Source organism: Zootoca vivipara, chromosome 3 (genome assembly GCF_965207765.1).
Source record: "Zootoca vivipara chromosome 3, rZooViv2.hap1.1, whole genome shotgun sequence".
NCBI lineage: Eukaryota > Metazoa > Chordata > Lepidosauria > Squamata > Lacertidae > Zootoca > Zootoca vivipara.
Window position 1 is genome coordinate 7,227,225 of NC_142586.1, and position 20,238 is coordinate 7,247,462.

Genomic DNA, 20,238 nt, shown 5'->3' on the forward strand with positions numbered 1-20,238 from the left:
CCCCCCTGGTCCGTCATCCCCATGCAAAGCCTCGGCTGCCCAAGATTTTTTACCTACGGTCTCGAGTAGGCTAAACGGTGGCTTTCATCAGGGAGGGGAAGAACGGGGAACGAGCACGTCTTAAGCTAATGAACCTTAATCTAAAGATACCGATAAATGGCATCTTTATCTCTCTTTAAAGCAAAATTAAAAAAATGCCTTCCAGTAGCACCGTACAGACCAACTAAGTTGTCATTGGTATGAGCTTCCGTGTGCATGCACACTTCTTCAGATACACTCTTTAAAGCGTCATTGACGGAGGAGCCCATGCTTGGGGGGATGGCGTTGGTGTGAGCTGTGTGCGGGTATTGATGGGAGTGAAGCGGAGGACCGCGATTCATGTGGTGGACGGGCTGCATGGATCTGGCGGCATGGGGGTCCCCGTACATGGTGCTCGGGATCCCCACTCCATCCATCCCACCGTAATGGGGTAAATCGTCGTACTGCATAATAGACAGGAGGGAAAAGAAAAGGGTCAGCTTGAAGGCCAGTCCTTCGCAGTGCAGTTTAAAGGGGGTGGGGGTGGAGGAAGCAACTTCGTGTGCTGGGAGGAGAGTGGGAAACAAGGCGTACAGAAGATCCACTCTGTCACTTGGGGAAGAAGATGGCGAAACATAAGGGACCGGGAAGGCCGCGTCTTTTTTAAAAAAGTGAAAGAAGTTTTCCCTGCGGTTTGGTTTGGGGTGGGGTGTTGGTTTTGTTTTGTTTGGAGGGGGGTCTTCGGTGCAGTCTCCAATGAATTTTCCACTAGGCCTTGGCAAGTACTTTTCCTCCTGGGGTACTGGCACAGCGTCCCCGTGGAAATGAAAAAGTTAACTGCAGGATGGAGGACTTCTCTAGAGTCCAGCTCAACATAAATGCATGCAGGAAAGATGCCTCCTCCTGTACGTTTTCTCAGCAGAAGTTAAAATGAGGACACCTATTATTAACACGTGCATTAAAACAACCTCCCTTTATTTTATTTTTGTGAGATTTCCCTGTGGGCATCGGTTGTGCCTGCCAGAAGCCTCAAGTGGCAGACCTTCCCTGATGTTTGAAAAGATTCACGAATGTTTGGGAGGCTTGCCTTGGAGCGCGGTTCCTCCTGCTCGTCGGAAGACTACCCCTCCCCTCACTTCCAGCTTCTCCTTTGCTACCATCTGAATCACTAACAGGGGCGAAAGTAAAGAGAAAATGGGCTTTCTGGCGTTGGGTTACCTTTAAAGGGTTACCTTTAAACTCACCCCAACTTGGCGTTGAAGGTTGTGTATTTGTATCTACTTTTGCAAGGAATTTCCTCTATCTTTTTCTCCTCTGCCTCGTCAACGTTTAGGGCATTTCCCACCGTTCCTATCCAATCCTTCTTTCTTTCTTTCTTACCGGTAGTTCCCATGCAAGGTAGTGAATCTGCTTCTGTGACTGCGGTTCTGCATAGGTTCATCAAATGGGACCGAGGTCAGTTCTGAAGACACACCTCTCTCTCTCTCTCTCTCTCTCTCTCTCTCTCTCTCTCTCTCTCTCTCTCTCTCTCTCTCACACACACACACACACACACACACGCACGCACGCACGCACGCACACAGAGCACACGAGATGGGGGGGGCTGTGTCTGGTGCACAAGATCGCCGACTCTCCGCCCCTGTGTAACATCTAGGGCACATCCAGCAGCGACCCCTCACCACACTGTTAGCAACCTCCGAGGCTAGTGACCATTTCTTTTGTCTAGAAATAAGTGATTAATTTCTATTTACTCTTCGCTCTGTAAAAGCGAACCTCTGCCTGGCGCCTTGAAATTGCAGGATTTTTACGCGCCCCCTTTTCCTCCTCCCGCAAGCGAATACAAAAGGAAGCGGAGTTAAGGGAGAAGAAAAAGCCCTATTAGGGGAGGAATCTAGCCTTCTTTGCTGGAATTGCACCTCTGTTGTCCGAGGCGAGGCGTTTGTACAAGGAGTTGTCTCAAAACTGCAACATCTCCCCCCCACCCCCAGAGCAGAGATCTCCGCCAGGCAGGGTTTCCCCGCCCCCTCCGACTCCCCTCCATTCCTTTTGAAAACCTCATAGAAGGGGGAATCTCCCCCGCCGCAGGCAGCAGTGGAGCAGCTGTAATCCAATCAGGACCTTTTTCTCGAAAAGCCAGGCATGGATTGGTTTTTTTTTGGGGGGGAGAAATCAATTATCAAATAATCGATCAACAGGGAGCTTCGATCTGCGGGGAGCGCCTCCTCCCCCAAAAGCCACTTCGCAGAGAACAGAAGTTGATAAATTCAGGAAGATTGCTCACTTGCCTTGCCCTGTGTTGGGATTTAATCCAAAAGGGGAATAGGACCGCTGTTACTACTAAACAGAGAGGGCGGGTGGGAAAAGACTTTATAAGTATCTTGGTGTTTATTGGTTTGCCTCTTTAAAAAGGGGTAAAGGGTGAGATCCAGTGCTCTCTCTTCTGTTTTGGAGTGGGCTTTGTGAGCTAGTTGACACTTCTGTTACTTTGTCTGGGTATAACGTTTTTTCTTGGTTTTTCTTGGTCGGCACACACACAGATGTCTTCCCCCTGCCCCGAGTGATTCCAGAAAGGCAAGAGGTGAGGTGGTTAGGGGGTCGCATCTCCAGGAGTCTTCCTAAGCACAGCATCCTGTTCACACGTGACTGCAAAAGCTGTAGTTTGGTACCTTTTATAGGCAGCAGAGGTATCATGAAGTGTTCCAGATTTTTTAAAAACAAGTTTGTTATTGTTGTTCCAATTCATTCCTCGAATTAAGAATTTCTGTCCTCTATGATCTAGCACCGTGGCAATGTTATGGTTTTCTTCTCACATGCTCCACCAATATATTTCAACAGAAATAAATCACATAAGGTTTGGTTCGGGCCAAAGAAGACTCTTAAGTGAAAAATGAACAGAAATATTTTGCTGCTGTTTCCAGCAGCACAGCCTCTCTTTCTGTCTCCTGCGTGCTGCAATTAAGGTTTCTTTGGCCACAAAACATGTATTTCTAAAGGACGGGAGGGGTTGATTTAAATTTGCTTTTTCAAACAGAAATGGGACGACGCACAGACGCTTCTGGAAGTTGAAGGTGAAGATTCACAATAATAAGGGGTCTCTTCTTCCACAATTCCCCGTAGTCTGCTATTTTTTCCGGCCCCTTTTCTTTAGAGACGGATACCTGTTGTTGGCTGATTGAGACAATAAAAAGTTGAGTATTAAGGGAAAGAAAAGGAAGGTCTGACATCTATCAGATCAGTCCAACGAGTGGGGGGGATAAAGCGCAAAATCCAACAGCCGTGCGTGTAGTCACACCTAGGATCCAAGCAAGCCTTATGGATGTGGCCGAAGAGTGGTGGAGTAATCGCTCCACGCTCATATTTCCAAGGAACGAGTTCACCTGAGGGGAGAAGCAGTCTTCTATTTAAGAAAAAACATAGAAAGGAAAGAGAGAGAGAACGAGCAATCTGCTGCATGCCAGCAAATATTGTTCCCCTGGTACATCTGTGTTAGGAGGTTTCAAGCTTCTTTCGGAAACAAAGTACACACACCATTTTGGGCTCACCATCTCGCGGTGAGATACCTCAGCCTTACCCACCAGCGGTGGGGGCTGGTGGGAAAATTAAAGCTTCCCAGGTTAGGCAATTTTGCCCACTTTAAACCCCAGTTGGTCCATGACCTCTGCTGTGTGCTTCTCTATAACAGAAGCGAGATCTCCTGGCTTCCCAAGTTCCTCTAGGTCTTAGAGGAACTTGGGAAGCCAGGAGATCTCGCTTCCTAGAGTCTAGGAAAGCATTCCTAACCGTGCAATGCTTCTTTCGAAGGGGGTGGGTCTGGGAGAAAGGGAAAGGAAGGGAGCTATTCATCTTGTACCCAGTGTCATTCCCAGGCCTTTCTGAGATTAATTCAGCCCAATCGAGGCTAAAACACTTTTACAGTGTAATTACAGTAGCACAAATTGTTTGCGCAAAGCTCCTTCTGGATAAGGTTGGTTTTGTTTTTTAAAAAACAATTAGCAAACAGTTATTACAGCGGGAACTTGCTGTGAGAAATTGCACCGTGGCCGTATCGAGTTGCAATATACTGGTCATAAAAAGACTAAGCGGGCAGCAATTAATCATCTATTAAAAGGAAAAAAGTAAACGCACAGTTCCTCACTATCTCCGTAAACTGTCCGAGGCAGCCCTGGGTTTTGTGATTTTGACTACAACGGCCCACACTTCGCAACTAGATGGCCTTTTTAGGAAATGCAACTATAACCGCCGCCCGCCCGCTCCCCAGCACTGACCCGATTCGACCCAAAACCTGGGATCTGTATTGCCTGTATTACTGACTTCCTATCGGTACTAGGACTCTGAAGTATACAGTCTCGCTGCGGTCGCCTCTTTACTCTTTTAGAAAACTGTGCAAAGGAGACGAAAAGGGAGCAGCGAGCTTTTTTTTTTTTTTAAAAAAAAAACCCTTAAAAAAAAACCTGGCTACAACTTTTATTGTTTTCTTTCCAAGACACTACTGCTTTTAGAAGGACGTGCTCTGCCTGTGGTTTCGAGCACCGCTTCTGTGAGTGTTCAATGAAGACTGGTCGGCCCATTTGGTTTCAGTTCCTCAGAGGTTATATTCCGGCTCTCTACACCTCTACAGGCCTCTCATATGAACGAGAAGCAAAAGTTCTCAAAAGTTTAAATGGTGAATCACACCAGGATGTTTCAGGGTCCGGGCAGACTTTTCTACAGTAATTTCTAAAAACAGGGCACATACTTTTAACAAAACTTTGGGCAGCCCGATTTCATGCGTGTTTACTCGAACGTAAATCCTGATGAGTTGAATGGGACTCGCTCTCAAGTGACATTGCCTAAAATGTCAAGTTTAAGAAAAAGAATGAGACGTGTACCCCAGATAGGGCGTAAATTATTAACCATTTATTCTGGAGTAGTCACATTTATTTCCGACGGATTACACTAGTGTAAACTACCAGTCTCTTGCGCCTACGACGTTAAATAATGTTCCTGCCTTCCAACTTCCCACGTACAAGTCTCTAGTTTTAATAGGACGATCCATGACATCATACATTACTAAATATTCACCAAAACAAACTTTACAGGCTGATGTTACACACTAGCCTGGTGTGATTATACTAACACCAGCAGCACAAGTGTGTTTTTCCTCCCTGGTCACCCCCCATCCATCAGTATTTAGGTTTGAGGCCATGATATAAGGGAAAACAAACAAAAGAAAACAGATTTTAAATGTGGCAGAGATAATGAAGGAATGCTACAGATAAGAGTTTGAAGTGATCAGAGTGACCTGACCAAAAAGCAAAAAGAAGTCAAAAGCTTAATGAATGTCTGTGAGCAAGCGAAAAAGAAAACTATTTAAAGATCCATTAAAGGGCAAAACCTGAGAAGGTGATAATAAAAGGAGGTTAACTGAGGGGGGGATTAAGTGAAGATGAATCAAGTGGCCATGTGCAAGCATGGACTGGGGCGCTTGGAGTTGGAGAAGATTTGTTTACTGGATTCTGACTTCTGAAAACAAAGGGCGCCTGGTCCAGTTCAGGAGTCAACCAGAGGTCAGGTTGTACTACCGGGACAGGCAAAGACAAAATAGCCAAGTCACTGTATTCAGTAAACAGTCTGGATGGAGAATGAGAGGCCTAAAATGCATTCTGCAGAAAATAAAAAAGAAAGAGGTGAAGGAGGAGGAGGAGGAGGAGGAGGAGGAGGAGGAGGAGGAGGAGGAGGGGAAAGCAGTACTTTGCATAGTGGAGTTTCTTTTCAAGTCTTTAAAATGCCTGAATCTCTTTAGGCGCGGGGTGGGGTGGGGGGGGGAGGGAGAGAGAGAGAGAGAGGAGAGAAAGGCAGCTAGACTGTTTAACATAATTACCAGCTCTGACATTTTCAGAGTTATAGAGGTCTTTTATTAATTAAATGGAGGGCTTAATAAAATATTCCTAATAAAATTTACGGTTGCCTTAAAACTTTCTAAACACCGCCATAAATTTGTTAAAAACTAAAATTAACTGGGAAATGAGTTACTGCCCTCGACTTTTGTCACGACAAACTTCCACGTGAGCAAGGAGCAGTGGCGTGAAGTCAAAATGGAAGCCTTTCAGAAACTTAAACGTGTGAAGTTGCGGAGTTGTACATAACAAGACAGTCGTGGTGAGGTCTGGACATAAGTTTGCCTCTAAAGCACACACAACTCTTCCCAACCACTTCACGATTATAGCTGCTGTAACTTGTTGGCGTGCAGTGGGAAATGATTTGAACATTGAGCTTGTTGTTGTGATATAAATTTCAGATACAGGAGTTTAGTCCTCTCAAACTACAGAAAACGCCTCAAAAGTACATACTCTATGTGTACATACTATAGTTGTAATACTAAAGATCTATAAATCAGTCCTTTATACGATACTCTTCAGCAGGTCTGGGGTAAGTGCTGAGGGATAATTTGCTTATATTTAATTCGAGTTATGAATATGGGTATGTTTTGTCACCTGATTTAGTGTCTGCCTCTTTTTTTTACAAAAAATAATTTATGTTAATATACTATTTGCTTCATATACAAACAAAAGCAACCGAAACACTCGCTGAATAAAAAAAAAGTCAGTTTGCTTAATTATTTAAAACAAAACCTGCTCGGTCGCCTGGTATTTGAAGGCTTGAACGTTTATGCCGTCTACTGGACGATGGAAAAACTACAGCCACTGTCAAGAAAACTTTCGTTTGGGATAAAAGTGATCTCTCTGCCAGAATATATGAGCGCGTGGAGTGGGACGGGACACCTCAAATTTCACATTTCGGCGTTGACCAAGTTACATTCTTGGTACTCAATAAGTTGCAGTACCTAAGCAGAACAATACTGTGCCAGGAATTAATTCACTGTAACAATAAAGTTTATTAATGTGCCGCTGCTGTTTGAGTTTGTGCGCGAAACTTTAAGGCAAAGAAAGGCGACTAAAGGAAAAGAAGCGTAGTTTTAATGAATTGAATAAGTGAATACTTCATTGCTAGAAGTAGAAGAAGTAGAATGAGTTAGAGATCACCTCTTAACCCAGTATATAAAAATGTTAGTCGCGCAGTAAATTAGCTGAATTTTAAAAAAACCGAGATATAATTTGGGTTTGAAGCAAATTATTATGAGAAGGTAGAGGCGCTGGTAAAGTAAACTATGTGATTTCGTGTGGGAGATGAAGAATGGTGTCTTATCAGGTTACGAGGGTTGAAAACGTGTAGGGTTGACTGAAAGGCTGTAGTCCTAATACACCTGGGAGCAAGACCCATTGAGAACAATGGAATTTACTTCTGAGTAGAGAGGTAGAAGAGATTGTGCTGCAAATGTTTCAGTTTGGTCATGAGATGCGCCTGTGGGTGCTGTTTGGTGGCGCTGCACCTTCGGACGCTGCCGGGGAAGAGGCTGGAGGGCTGAGTCTCCTAGTGGGCTCTTACCAGCATGAAATGTTTTCCTTAGTAAATCAGAAGTAAAAAGATGCTGCAGACATACCGAGTGCTTTTGCAGAGACCTCATCTGATGGCGAAGAAGAAAAACAACGCAAAAGCTGTTTTTGAAACTGAAGCTCTCTATTGCATCAAAATAAAACACCAGCCCATGGCTCTTGGCAATGTACATCAAAAACATTTTTGTATGAATTTTTTTTTTTTGGTAGCTTGAGTGAATTCATCATGCACCATAAATATCCTCCCATACAGTAATGTGGTTGGTTTTTGGTATAGAACAGTATGACTTATACTAATGCATTGAGGGAGGGATTAAAAGAATGTTTACAATTATATTATTTCCTATGTAGCACAGGAATTAGCCCCATCGATTTCTCATGCACAAAAGAGGGTGACAAATCTTCCTTAAATTTAAGCAGCAATTTCAGATGTCTTTGATATGTACCAGATATGGCCTAAAAGAATGAATTCATATTTGTTGGTATATTATAATAATTTAGGGGAGGGGACTTTCCCAAAACCTTCTAAAACGTAATGTTCCTTAACCATTTTTAAAAACTAAGGCGAAAAGGGATTCATGTTATATAAATTGGTCCTTATGCTTATGTATGGAACTCTCTTTAGCAACCAGTCGGAGGAAAGCAGGTCAAAGTGATGTATGTTGACTAAAGCAAATAACCATTAAATATATAGCATGCAATTAAGTCCTGAACTCAGTGGGACTTACTTCTGAGTAAACATGTTTAAGATGAGGATACAAAGCTGAAGTCATCTGAGCGCATCTCCTGAGATATGCTACTCTGAAATCAGCTCCCTAAGACGGATGTGGTTCTAATATATATATAATATAATATAATATATATAAATGTAATTAAGGGCAAAGAAGATTTTGGTTTCTACTATGCAAAGGCAGAAGAGCTAGTGTCAGGATTCCCACACACCTCCCCCCCTTTTACATATCAATAGGAAACACCGCTGCGTGGAAGCATCAATGATTTCCCAAAAAGGGTGCTCAGTGCCAAGGCCTTTGATCCGCTGCATGTGAGCCCTCCCCTCTGCATAGAAAAACAACACAAAACACCCAGGCAGCCCAAATGAGAAGCGGCAAAACCAAGGGAAAAAGAGGCGGCGTTTTGTCACCCACAGAGGCTATTATTTCAGGTGTGCTAATGGGATTAGAGGCGGGCGAAGAAAAAAAAAACATGCGAGGGAAAAACGTGATTCTATCTCGCAGGTACCACCCGTAGTCTACAAACCCCAGCCCAGAGCTGAGGAAGGGAAGGCAGCGGGTGAAGTGAGAGGAGAGGGTCACTCCCAGAGCCAGCGCCGAAGGGCAGCGACAAAAAGGCATCAATCCCGCCTCCCTCCGGCTGCTAATTCAGCCTCCACCTGAAAGGCTTAGCTGGGTACGAGGGGAGGGGGTGGGGGCAGAGAGAAAAGGGCCATGTGTAAGGGTGTGAATGAGGATCAGACCTCCAAAGAAGGAGAAAGAGCTGGGCTGGGCTGGGCTGGAGGGGCTGGACCGTGCGCGATCCTTCAGCAGAGCGCGTATAAAATCCGTAGTCAACAAATGGCCACGAGGCGCCTCTTCCCCCCACCAGCTCGGCCCCCGAACCGGCGACGGGGCGCCACTGGATTTCTGCGCGGGGCTCTCTTGATCTCTGCGGAGGCTGCGCGACCAAGGTCTTTTGCATAATTGCATCCTGGCTTTACTAAGTTGCGCCACCAAACTATCTGGGCATCTGCCTTTCCCCACTGGCACACGAAGGGCTAAGAGGCGGAGAGGGCAGCTTAATCCTAAAGGGCAGCCCTAGAAAAAAAGAGGACTCACGAATCGCGTGTGAAAGGCAAGACAACGCGCGTGCCCGTGGTTCGTGGGTTCCAGAAGCGTGGAAATGCGCTCCTTGCGCAACGCAACACAACACAGGATTGTCTGCCATATTTGTGCCTAGAATTGCGATCCTCAGAACAAATCCCAGCGGCTGACAAAATCAAGGGGACTTGTTTCCAAATATACGTGAATGGGGCAGGGATGAGAGCCATGTGTTTGGGTTGAATCCTGCTCTTTCTCCAAAAGCTGACAAAGGTATATTCAATCCCCACCCCCAGAGGAGGAGGCGTTTCATGGCTGAGTAGGGAATTATTTATCAATTTAAGAGCATCTTCAGCCCACCTGAAGATGGGCTACTTCTTTTTAAGCTACTTTTTACTACTTCTTTTTGAAAAAGTAGTACTGTATCCAAGAAGGTTAGCAAGCAAAATACATAGTATCCAAGAAGGTACCTGAGGGGAACCACAAAATGGCACCCACCTCCCCTCCAGGGACGAAGGGGTGAATGAAGATCTACCTCAGGAACGAAGAGAGAGGAGTAAATATCTACCTTAGATCTGCTGCCTCTGTGGATCTTGCCTCTGAGGCGGGTGCCTCACCTTGCCTCATGGGTGGGCCGGCCATTGGCAAGCAGCAAGGCCAATGGTCAGGGTTGATGGACGCTGTAGTCCAGCAACCTCTGGAGGGCCATAGGTTCCTCATCCCTGTATTTAAAGGAACACATAAGCCTTGCTGCACCAATAACATGGCAGCTCTTCAAGGGCTGTGAAATCTTCCTGTTCCCCAGGAGTAGCCTAGGCTTGTTGGTGCTGTATGAGGCATGTACTAGGAACGATGTTGCCACCTTTGCCCTCCCTTGACATTCAGAAACCACGACTCTTTCAGTATCCCCAGCAGAGGGTATAGTAATGGGGAAATGACTCTACACTGGTTGAACTTCTGCCTGCCTACCATCCACAACAACTATTAGAGGCAGATGAGACCTACTTTTCTTTTCTTTTTTTTAAATGCTCCACAGTGGCCGCTGCTTGTCTCACAGGATAACCACCATTAGAAGAATGAGTTTAGACCAGGCATCCCCAAACTTCGGCCCTCCAGATGTTTTGGACTACAATTCCCATCTTCCCCGACCACTGGTCCTGTCAGCTAGGGATCATGGGAGTTGTAGGCCAAAACATCTGGAGGGCCGAAGTTTGGGGATGCCTGGTTTAGACTCTAAACCTGTTCCTCTAGTGGTGGTCATTTCCCAGATGGAGACTGAGCTTGGCAGTTCCATGCAGTCTTCTTGCTGTTCCACAGGGGGTCAGATCTACCCTATAGGGAATCAACTGTTAACTATACCAAAGGCATGCAGAACTTTTCTTGTTTTTGATACAGGAAACAATTTTTTTAAAAAATTTAAAAAAGTTGCAGAGACCAGTGCAATTAAGATATTAACACTCCCCCCCCAGCCTTTGTTAGATGAGAAAGGGTTACATAAAGTCAGCTGCAGTTACCAGAAGAAACACTTGGCAAGTATTGCTTTTGGTTTTTTTTTAAACTCTGTTGCAAATCTTTGCAGTTTGTTTCGGAGGCTTGCATTTCACACAGAACTGCCTTTGGTAATGGATCTTTATTGGAACGGCATTCAGATTGAGATGTTCAAGTTTCAGACGTGAAATCAAATGTATCAGAGCCTAGAAAGTGAAGGAGGTATTTTCAGGTTGCGATCAAAAGACCCCTGTTCCTTTCCTGTTTTGCAGCGTAATTTATGGAGTGCCACTACAAACAAAATAGCGGGGGGGGGGGGGGGGGGGAAGAGAACGACTCACCATCTTTGCATAAATCAAACTGTTAGAAAAGCCGCAGTACTGTGTGCATAGCCCAGTGAGACTAACCTGGTGGTTGATGGCAATAGGGCGAATTAAAATGACAGTGAATTTGGATAACTGATGGCCAGGTAATGGAGCTTAGAGAAATAGAGTAGCCATTTGCAAAGATAATGAGGGTCACTGCATGCATTACTTTTCTAGGTCCACAACTAAAGATGAAATGTGGCAACAAATGTGTGTTTGCAAGCATTTGTGTCATGCAGAGAAGCCTAGTTTGTGTATGCTAAGGTCCCCAAGAGATCCTGTGTGGTGTACAGTGGTTAGGTAGGCTAGGGATTTGGAGCCCAGGGTTCAATTTGACCTAGAAGCTCAATGGTTGACAGGCTAGTCGTCCTTCTCTTACCTTAACCTATACCATAGGGTTGTAAAACTACATTTTTTTTTTAAAAAATGATCTCATTGTTTTATCTCTCTGTAAACAACTTTGAATGTGTTTTTGTTGTTGTTGTCGTCGTTTAGTCGTTTAGTCGTGTCCGACTCTTCGTGACCCCATGGACCATAGCACGCCAGGCACTCCTGTCTTGCACTGCCTCCCGCAGTTTGGTCAAACTCATGTTCGTAGCTTCGAGAACACTGTCCAACCATCTTGTCCTCTGTCGTCCCCTTCTCCTAGTGCCCTCAATCTTTCCCAACATCAGGGTCTTTTCCAGGGAGTCTTCTCTTCTCATGAGGTGGCCAAAGTATTGGAGCCTCAGCTTCAGGATCTGTCCTTCCAGTGAGCACTCAGGGCTGATTTCCTGAAGAATGGGTAGGTTTGATCTTCTTGCAGTCCATGGGACTCTCAAGAGATATTTTTTTTAATGGAATAAAATAAAATGGGGTGTAAGACAACCATGAGTGCCAGCTCAAGCTCCTTGCAGGAAAGGTGGGGTATAAATGTAATATTTAAAAATTATTATTTAAGAGGATTTGTATACTGCTTATTCAGCAAAGCCTCAAAGCTTGCATAAAGCGAAGCCTCAAAGGTTGCATAAAGCATATATTAAAGATACTGATAAAATCAAATGGTAATAATAATAATAATATCAAATATAAACATTGATATAAAAATCAAACAATAATTAAATCACCTCTTAAAAACAAGTCAGGATAAAATTAAAAACTGAATTAGATGGCTTTCCGCAGGATTTGGGTTGGGAACAGTTAATGCTCATCAGGCCCAACTGTGTAGACTGATCTTATATGGGCCTGTGAGAATGCTGGGAGGCCCATTTTGTACCAGTTCTTATACAAAAAGGGAAGGGAAGTCAGGCTGAGCCCTGATCAAAGACCTGGCAAAACAACTCTGTCTTACAGGCCCTGTGGACCTAAAATTTTTCCAGTTATAAACAACATACAGCAGTCCTGTGGCTGCAGCTGCAGAGATGGAAATAATGTACAGTATGTCAACAGGGTCATGCAGCTAGAGAGTGACATTTTATACAACCATGAAGAATTTCTCTCCATGGGAGAGTTTACCGCATATGAAGTAGGCCCCGTACATTCATAAAGGAACAGAGTTTGGTCAGGGGTTCTCCGTCACCTTTAATGACAAACCCGTCTTATGTGCAAAACAGCCCTCATACACCTACAGTAAGCAATTTAAGCAGTTTTGTTTTCATTTCTAGAAATATTTCATAAATAGAGTTGGAAGGGACCCCAAGGGTCATCTAGTCCAACCCCCCGCAATGCAGGAATCTCAGCTAAACAGAAGCTACTGGTGCTGAAACCCGGGACCAAAGCAGGGACCTTTAGATCTTCGGTCTAAATGTTGCCATTTCCAATTTTTCCTTCTACTCTTAATTTAATTTATATTATCTGGGATCTCTTTTATGTTTTCTCCCAGGTGAACTTTATTGTCTTACATTTCTTCTTGGCAGCTGTATCACATGCTTAATTTGAATCAGTGATGTCTAAGGATGTACATTCTGTGTTAAATGTATTTCCTTTTTTTAACCGTTTGCCTTGAGTTTACATGGAACTTTCTGGGTGAGACCAATGGTCTATCTATTCCAGAACCTTAATTGTACCAAAGTCTATAGGTGGAAAGCAATCAACCTTTCTTCTAAGCTTCCAAGCTAACAGAATTTTAAGACTACATTACTGTGTGGTCACTTTAAGTATACCGTATGTGCTTTTAACTGCGTTTATTCCTTCATTTTTCTTCAGGAAGCAGAATGATTGTCTGTAATAAAGTTGTTCAGTTATTGCCCCTGCTGTCTCTCTTCATCAATATGTATTGCCTCATATACAGCAACCACATTTCAGTCAGTGGCACAGTTATCTTTTAACCCAAATTATACGATGTACATTTGCGTGTAGAATTGAGTGTTTTGATCTCTTAGTTTATGTAGTGCCCATTGATGGCAGACTCCAGATAGATTCCCATCTGAACTTCTGTCCGGAGTAAGACTTGATCAGAAAAATGTCAAAAATGTGTATTTGTCTGAGACATTTTAATATGAAACAAATGTCTAACTAACACTGAGATTGCTTTAGCATGAGATGTCAAAGTCAAGGGAATTAAGTTTATTCTTTTTTCCTGTTCGTCATTCAAGATGACGAACAAATATGGGTACCGGCCAGAACAGGAACAGGTGTGTGCAAAACTTGGGATACTATAGTATGCCTGGGACTTATAGTTTGCACGTATCTCAGTGATACCAGCTGTAGCTCTGTATATTCTGTCTGTAAAGCTCAGTAGCCATTCACAATTAGGCAGCAAAGGAAGGTGACTGCTGTCAAGACCAGTACCTAAAGGTGTTGTGGGAAATGAAGAAGTAAAACGACTGTAATTAGAGATATTGTTTCTTTTCATGCCTCCAGTGACCCCCCCCCCAACATCAGAAACAGCAGAGTGTGCCTCTTTCTCAATAGTTTTGCTATATATGCAGTTCTTTTAATTACTCCCATATAGCCATTCACTTATATGGGCAAAAGTAAATATTACCTATCTTACCGGTGGGGAAATTGGTATTGATGTACACATTTCTATTGATAAAAAGTTAAAATGGCTTTTTTCTTTCAGCCAGATTACTTGGCTTTATAATGCACAACTCTTCCACATTATTTAATAGAACTGTTTTGTTTAATTTCACCGAACTGTTTGCACAACTGGAAAAGGTTAACCCCATGAACGTTGCAATTAGTAGTCTCAACCAGGACTGGTTTATAATTTTTTCATTCTTACTCAAATCCCCCAGTTTCTCTTTCATTTTTCATTTTTGCATGCTTGTAAAGTGGCTTTCACTATCATAGTTGCCTGGTGATTTCACCTCTGGTGTTGCTTTTGAGTGTCAGTGGTACAGATTTACTATTTTATCACTTGAGGTGCACATCACACCCTCCTGAAAAGAGAATCACTATCAGGTTTCATTGATGCATAGTAGACAATTGGGTTCCACAAATTTATCCTGGCTTGTATTCTTTATAGTATAAGTCTGTGAAATCAAGTCTAACTTCCATGTCCTTGCACATAGGCTAGAACTGTATGAGTTCATTAAGAAAACTTCATAAGCAAATGTGCAAATGGACTTACCTTGCAATTCAGTCCCCAAAATAGTGCATTCTCATTTTTTAAAAAGACTTAACCCTTGATCCCAAAGTAAGGATGGAGAAGCTTTGGCACATGAGTCAAACTTGGCTTGCCGGGCCTCCCCATTTGACTGTTAAAATAGTAAATCTGTACCACTGACACACCAACTTGCCCTACTCTTGACACCAGAAACAACAATTGGGAGCTTAAAGCCCTGCATAGGCAGAAGTGCATGGAGATCAAGCTTGTTTGATTTGGGTGTGCAGGACAGTTGCGTGCAGGAAACTCACACACCTCAGTTTGCCTTGTCTTCAGAGTCCTAAAGTCTCCTGCAACATTTCACTGCTCAGGACTACCTAGAAAAATATGCTAATCATAACTGTTATTTAGTGTTCTAGTGGTGGGAGATGTAATGGAAAATAGATCTGTTGTTTTGAACCAACAATTGCAGCTGAAACTGAGGCTGAGGCTCCAATACTTTGGCCACCTCATGAGAAGAAAAGAAGAAGAAAAAGAGAAGAGTTTGGATTTGATATCCCGCTTTATCACTACCCGAAGGAGTCTCAAAGCGGCTAACAATCTCCTTTCCCCTCCTCTCCCACAACAGACACCCTGTGAGGTGGGTGGGACTGAGAGACTTCAAAGAAATGTGACTAGCCCAAGGTCACCCAGCAGCTGCATGTGGAGGAGCGGGGACGCGAACCCGGTTCCCCAGATTACGAGTCTACCGCTCTTAACCACTACACCATCCTGGCTCTCAAAGACCCTGATGTTGGGAAAGATGGAGGGCACTAGGAGAAGGGGACGACAGAAGACGAGATGGTTGGACAGTGTTCTCGAAGCCACCAACATGAGTCTGACCAAACTGCAGGAGGCAGTGGAAGACAGGAGTGCATGGCGTCCTCTGGTCCATGGGGTCACGAAGAGTCGGACACGAGTAAATGACTAAACAACAAACGAGCTTACATGAGGCATCTCACATTCATCCCATCCACTGTTATCTAAAATATAAAAAAAACTGGTGAAAAATAGGCTTGCCATAAGTCAGGAATATTCCTGACGTCCTGGTTTTCGGGTGTATGGCAATACAATGCGATAGAAAAAGCAGTGCAAAGTAGCCCAGAAAGCTTAAAATCATTATTTTTGGGTTAGGTTTCCCCGAAATGGCTCAACAATTTTGGTGGGTTTATAAAAGAAATGTTTAACAATATGGTTGACTAAAATGGGCTGAGATTAGTGTGTATATATAAAAGGCCCCATATACTTGTACATGTTCATTTATTTAATAAGTAGAAATTTACATTCCCCATTATCTAGAGTTGAAGCTAGACTGTCAAATCCCAGCTAGGTGGCACAAAAACCACTTAGGAGATATCCATCTTAAAGGCTAGGTGGCATCTCCATAGCAATTATGTTTTAACCTCAAGGTCTTTAAACTTTTCGAGATGAGCTTGACATAGTTATGACAAGATTTACTAGCTGGATGATTAGTTTAATTTGCTTTTCAGAAAGCTTACTGTGTGCTCATAGCATAAATATATGCAGAGTTTTCTGTCTTTCATTAAAATAAATGTGACTTTAAAGTATTTAACACAGGTTAGAAAGGGAAGAATCATGTGGCTTATGCCATCCTTTTTGTCATCATAAACATCTGAAAGAAATACTGAATGTACAGAAAACAACAATTGAGAATTAAGTCGCACCTTAAAGGTTTATAGATTTATTGTAGGGCTAAGGATGCAGGTGGCGCTATGGTCTAAACCACAGAGCCTAGAGCTTGCCGATCAGAAGGTCAGCGGTTTGAATCCCCGCGACGGGGTGAGCTCCTGTTGCTCAGTCCCAGCTCCTGCCAACCTAGCAGTTCGAAAGCATGTCAACATAGCTGCCAAGTTTTCCCTTTTCTTGCGAGGAAGCCTATTCAGCATAATGGAATTTCCCTTAAAAATAGGGAGAACTTGGCAGCTATGCATGTCAAAGTGCAAGTAGATAAATAGTTACCGCTCTGGCGGGAAGGTAAACAGTGTTTCTGTGCGCTGTTCTGGTTTCGCCAGAAGCGGCTTAGTCCTGCTGGCCACATGACCCGGAAGCTGTCTGCGGACAAACGTCGGCTCCCTCGGCCAGTAAAACGTGATGAGCGCCGCAACCCCAGAGTCTTCCGCAACTGGACTTAACAGTCAGGGGTCCTTTACCTTTAAGGATTTATGACCACATTATCAGAGGTGTGGTCTTACCCTAGGTTAGCAGGCATATATATATATATATACACATATACATTGGAACAGAGAAAAACATGGAGCCAAATGGCATTGGAATATAATTCTGTGTAATGGTTAAGGTAAAGAAAGTGGAAATTCACAGCAGCAGTAATTGGTGGATCAATAGAGAGTATCTGCAAATGATTCAGCAGGTGCTTAGGAGTGAGCAGCAAGTTGGGTGCCAAAATATTTTGTCCTGTTCAGTGCTATTTAATAAATTACATAGAAAATGCACCTCAGAAATCTACAAATGAAATCAGCCAGGGAGGGATTTTGAGCACTTAGGATGATGGATCGTGTCCTCCCTAAAAGAGGGCACGTGTTGCAGTGAGATCAGGAGACTGACCTCCTGGTTGCGGGTGGGTATATTGGTCAGTCACAACACCCGATTGGTAGGTCCCTCGTTGCTGAATTGGATTGGAACCGTCGACCTTCTGATCGGCAAGCCCTAGGCTCAGTGGTTTAGCCCACAGTGCCACCTGGGTCCCAATATGCAATTTAATAAGAATAGTGGCCAGGTGCTGAACTTTAGTAGGAATGACCAAAAACACAATTAATAATTAGGAAATGTCTCACTAGCAAATAATAATGTGGGAAATGACCTGGGGATCATAGCTGATGGCAAGCTGGATATTGTTTAGCAATGCCACATGACTGTGAAGAAAGCGAACACCATACTGAGTTGTATTAACAGGGGAATTGTAAATAAGACACGGGAGGTATGCCTCCCACTCTACTTAGCACTGGAGGAGCTCTTGCTCAACTGCAGTAATACACTTCAATAAAGCATAATGGGTATAATTCAACCAAAGTAAAAAAAAAAAAATTGAGTTCCACTGAGTTGAAAGGATGAGTTGAGCCTGTGCTTCAGTCCCTCCCATTGAAATAAGTGGGATTTAAAAGTGCTTAACTTTGGCTGGAATGTGTCTAATAACAGTGATGCACTGAACAAACAATAAATTAACATATGCTTCTGGAATGTCTGAAACCCATTTTAACCTAGGCAGTACCTTTATGTAAAAGGCTGTAAATGTTTGTTTGCTTGCTTGGTAACTGTTTTTTGGGTCCAAGCCCACTCAAGGTAGCTTCCATAAAGAGAATAAAAAACAATTCCAATGAAGTACAGTCGTATCAGAAAAATACATTAATAAGTTGTTTTTTTATTGATAAATGAAATGAAAGTATTGTTCCTGTTAATCAAACACCTGAGCCCCTCTCCTCCACACACACCTTGCCTGCCTCTCAAATTCAAGAAATAGCATACATACATAATTTTATTTGTATTCTGCCTATCCACAGTTCAAACCACGCTCAAGGCAGCTTACAACATGAAAAGGAATAAATAACTGCAACATAACAAAATGAATCATAGATAAAATATTTAAAAAATGTACAACCAAACCAAACAATTCCCACATAAAACACCTCAAAATCTAAAGGAAGCTATAAAGATAAATACAACAGCCACAACACCCCAGCCCAAGAGTCTGTTTATCAGCCTCAGCTTTTGTAGCTGGAGTCAGTCAAGGCCTCACCTTCCCAGGCCAGGCAGAGAAAGGCCTGCAAGGCAGGGAACCAATAGCAAGGCACGCAATAACAACCAGAGCATTTATGGGATCATCCCATTCTCATTTGATTTCTTCAAATGCCTGCCAGTTGTGTGGTCTGCACCTAAATTTCCTGTCCTGATTTGATCTGTACTCCTGAGATATTCTAGAACCTCCTAAATATCAATGGTTCCTCCTCACAATTTGTACCTATCTGGTCAAATGTTTTGTAGCCCCTTGCACCCCAGCTATTACCCTTCTTTTATCCAGTGCAACAGAGCTTCTTATCTTTTTGCTAACCTTCTTTGCAAACTTAAAATTAATGGGGTTGCCGTAATCCTTATGTCTTTTAATAGAGCTTGTGCCAGTGTGGAGGATGTAGACTTACACAGAGGCCTGTGCATGCAAAATTGTATGTAAAGGGCAAATATCGGGTCCCCCCTAACAAAAGGGCACATGTTGCAGTGGGACCAGGCAATCAGTCCTAGTGTTGTGGATGGGAACATTGGAGCGGCCACAACACCCTATTGGTGGTCCCTCGATCTTGGGAGCATTTGGGCAAGAGGGATACCAGTCAAAGCAATCAAGGGACCACTATATATCCAGATCATAGCTGCCAAGTACCCCGTTTTCCCCGGGAAACCCCCGTTTTTACTTACCTTTTCCCGGTGGTCCCCCATATCATTTCGTCTCCCGTTTTTCTCTGTTATTTTCTCCTGTCGGCGGCCATTTTTTTCTTTCCGATTTGTCCTTCTATGGGCACCAAAATTGGCCGCCGCCGGCTTCAAAAGTCGCATCAACGCATGTCCGGAAGTGCATAGATGCGACTTCCGGTGTCAACGGTGGCCATTTTGGGTGCCCATAGATGGGCGGAGCGACACTGGAAGTTGCATCGACGCACTTCCGGACATGCGTACAAGTGACTTTTGAAGCCGGCGGCGGCCATTTTTGGTGCCCATAGAAGGGCAAAGCGGCACCGGAAGTTATGTTGATGCAACTTCCGGTGTCACACGGCTGCCGGTCCTGGATTCTGCAGTCCGGGACTTGGAAGGTAAGATCCAGATGCACGTGTCCCAGAGCTTCCTCTTTTGGGCTCAGTGCACCGGAACACCTGCCCACCTCTCTCTATATTTAGGGCTTGCGCTTGACCTTGCTATGCCATTGTCTGTCGTCTGTCGTTGGGACAGCGGCACGGCAGGAATTTTCCCCACTTGGCTGATTGGCTGGTGCCATTTGGGTTTCGCCTGCCATGTAGCAAATCGTCACAACTTGTGAGGTTGCGGATAGGCTCTGGTTCAGGTTGATGTGGTGGCAGGATGCCTAGCCATCCCTATGTGTTGGGTATTCCTTTAAGAAGGAATCCAAGGATTCATGGTTAGTCTTTCCTGTGCAGGGTTGTGTCCTGAGCCTGAGTCCAGGGCTCATCTGGGTGGAGGCCTGGCGGATCCCTCCACTTGCCTCTCTCCCAGGTGTTCACCCAAGGCTGACTTATGGTTGGTGCCGAGAGTCAGCGCTGCCTGCAGGGCTGCAGGTAGCTAGACAAACCAGAGCCTATGCAACCACTCACTTGATTTGTAATCACTCACTTTCTGCAATTAATAAAGTTGTGGCCTAAATTCAGCCAAAAACCAAACCAAAAATATGAGTCCTGTCAGAATTTATTCCTAGGGCTGGTTAAAAGGTCTCCACATGCAAAAAGGTTTGCTGAAGGGCTCAGGAAGTCTGAGTTTATATTAACTATTTTTTTTATTTTAATCATTGCATCTCT

General features: G+C 43.9%; 1 long non-coding RNA gene across 1 annotated transcript in view; it reads right to left on the reverse strand.

The window, feature by feature from the left end:
• The window catches only part of LOC148686151 (uncharacterized), a 5,129-nt gene extending 1,685 nt beyond the window's left edge, over nucleotides 1–3,444 (reverse strand). The window contains exons 1-2 of the long non-coding RNA XR_015948841.1: nucleotides 1,399–3,444; nucleotides 54–482 (exon numbers count right to left, since the gene is read on the reverse strand). This is a non-coding gene — a long non-coding RNA (uncharacterized LOC148686151). The remainder of the gene's footprint in view (nucleotides 1–53; nucleotides 483–1,398) is intronic.
• Nucleotides 3,445–20,238: the final 16,794 nt, after the last annotated feature.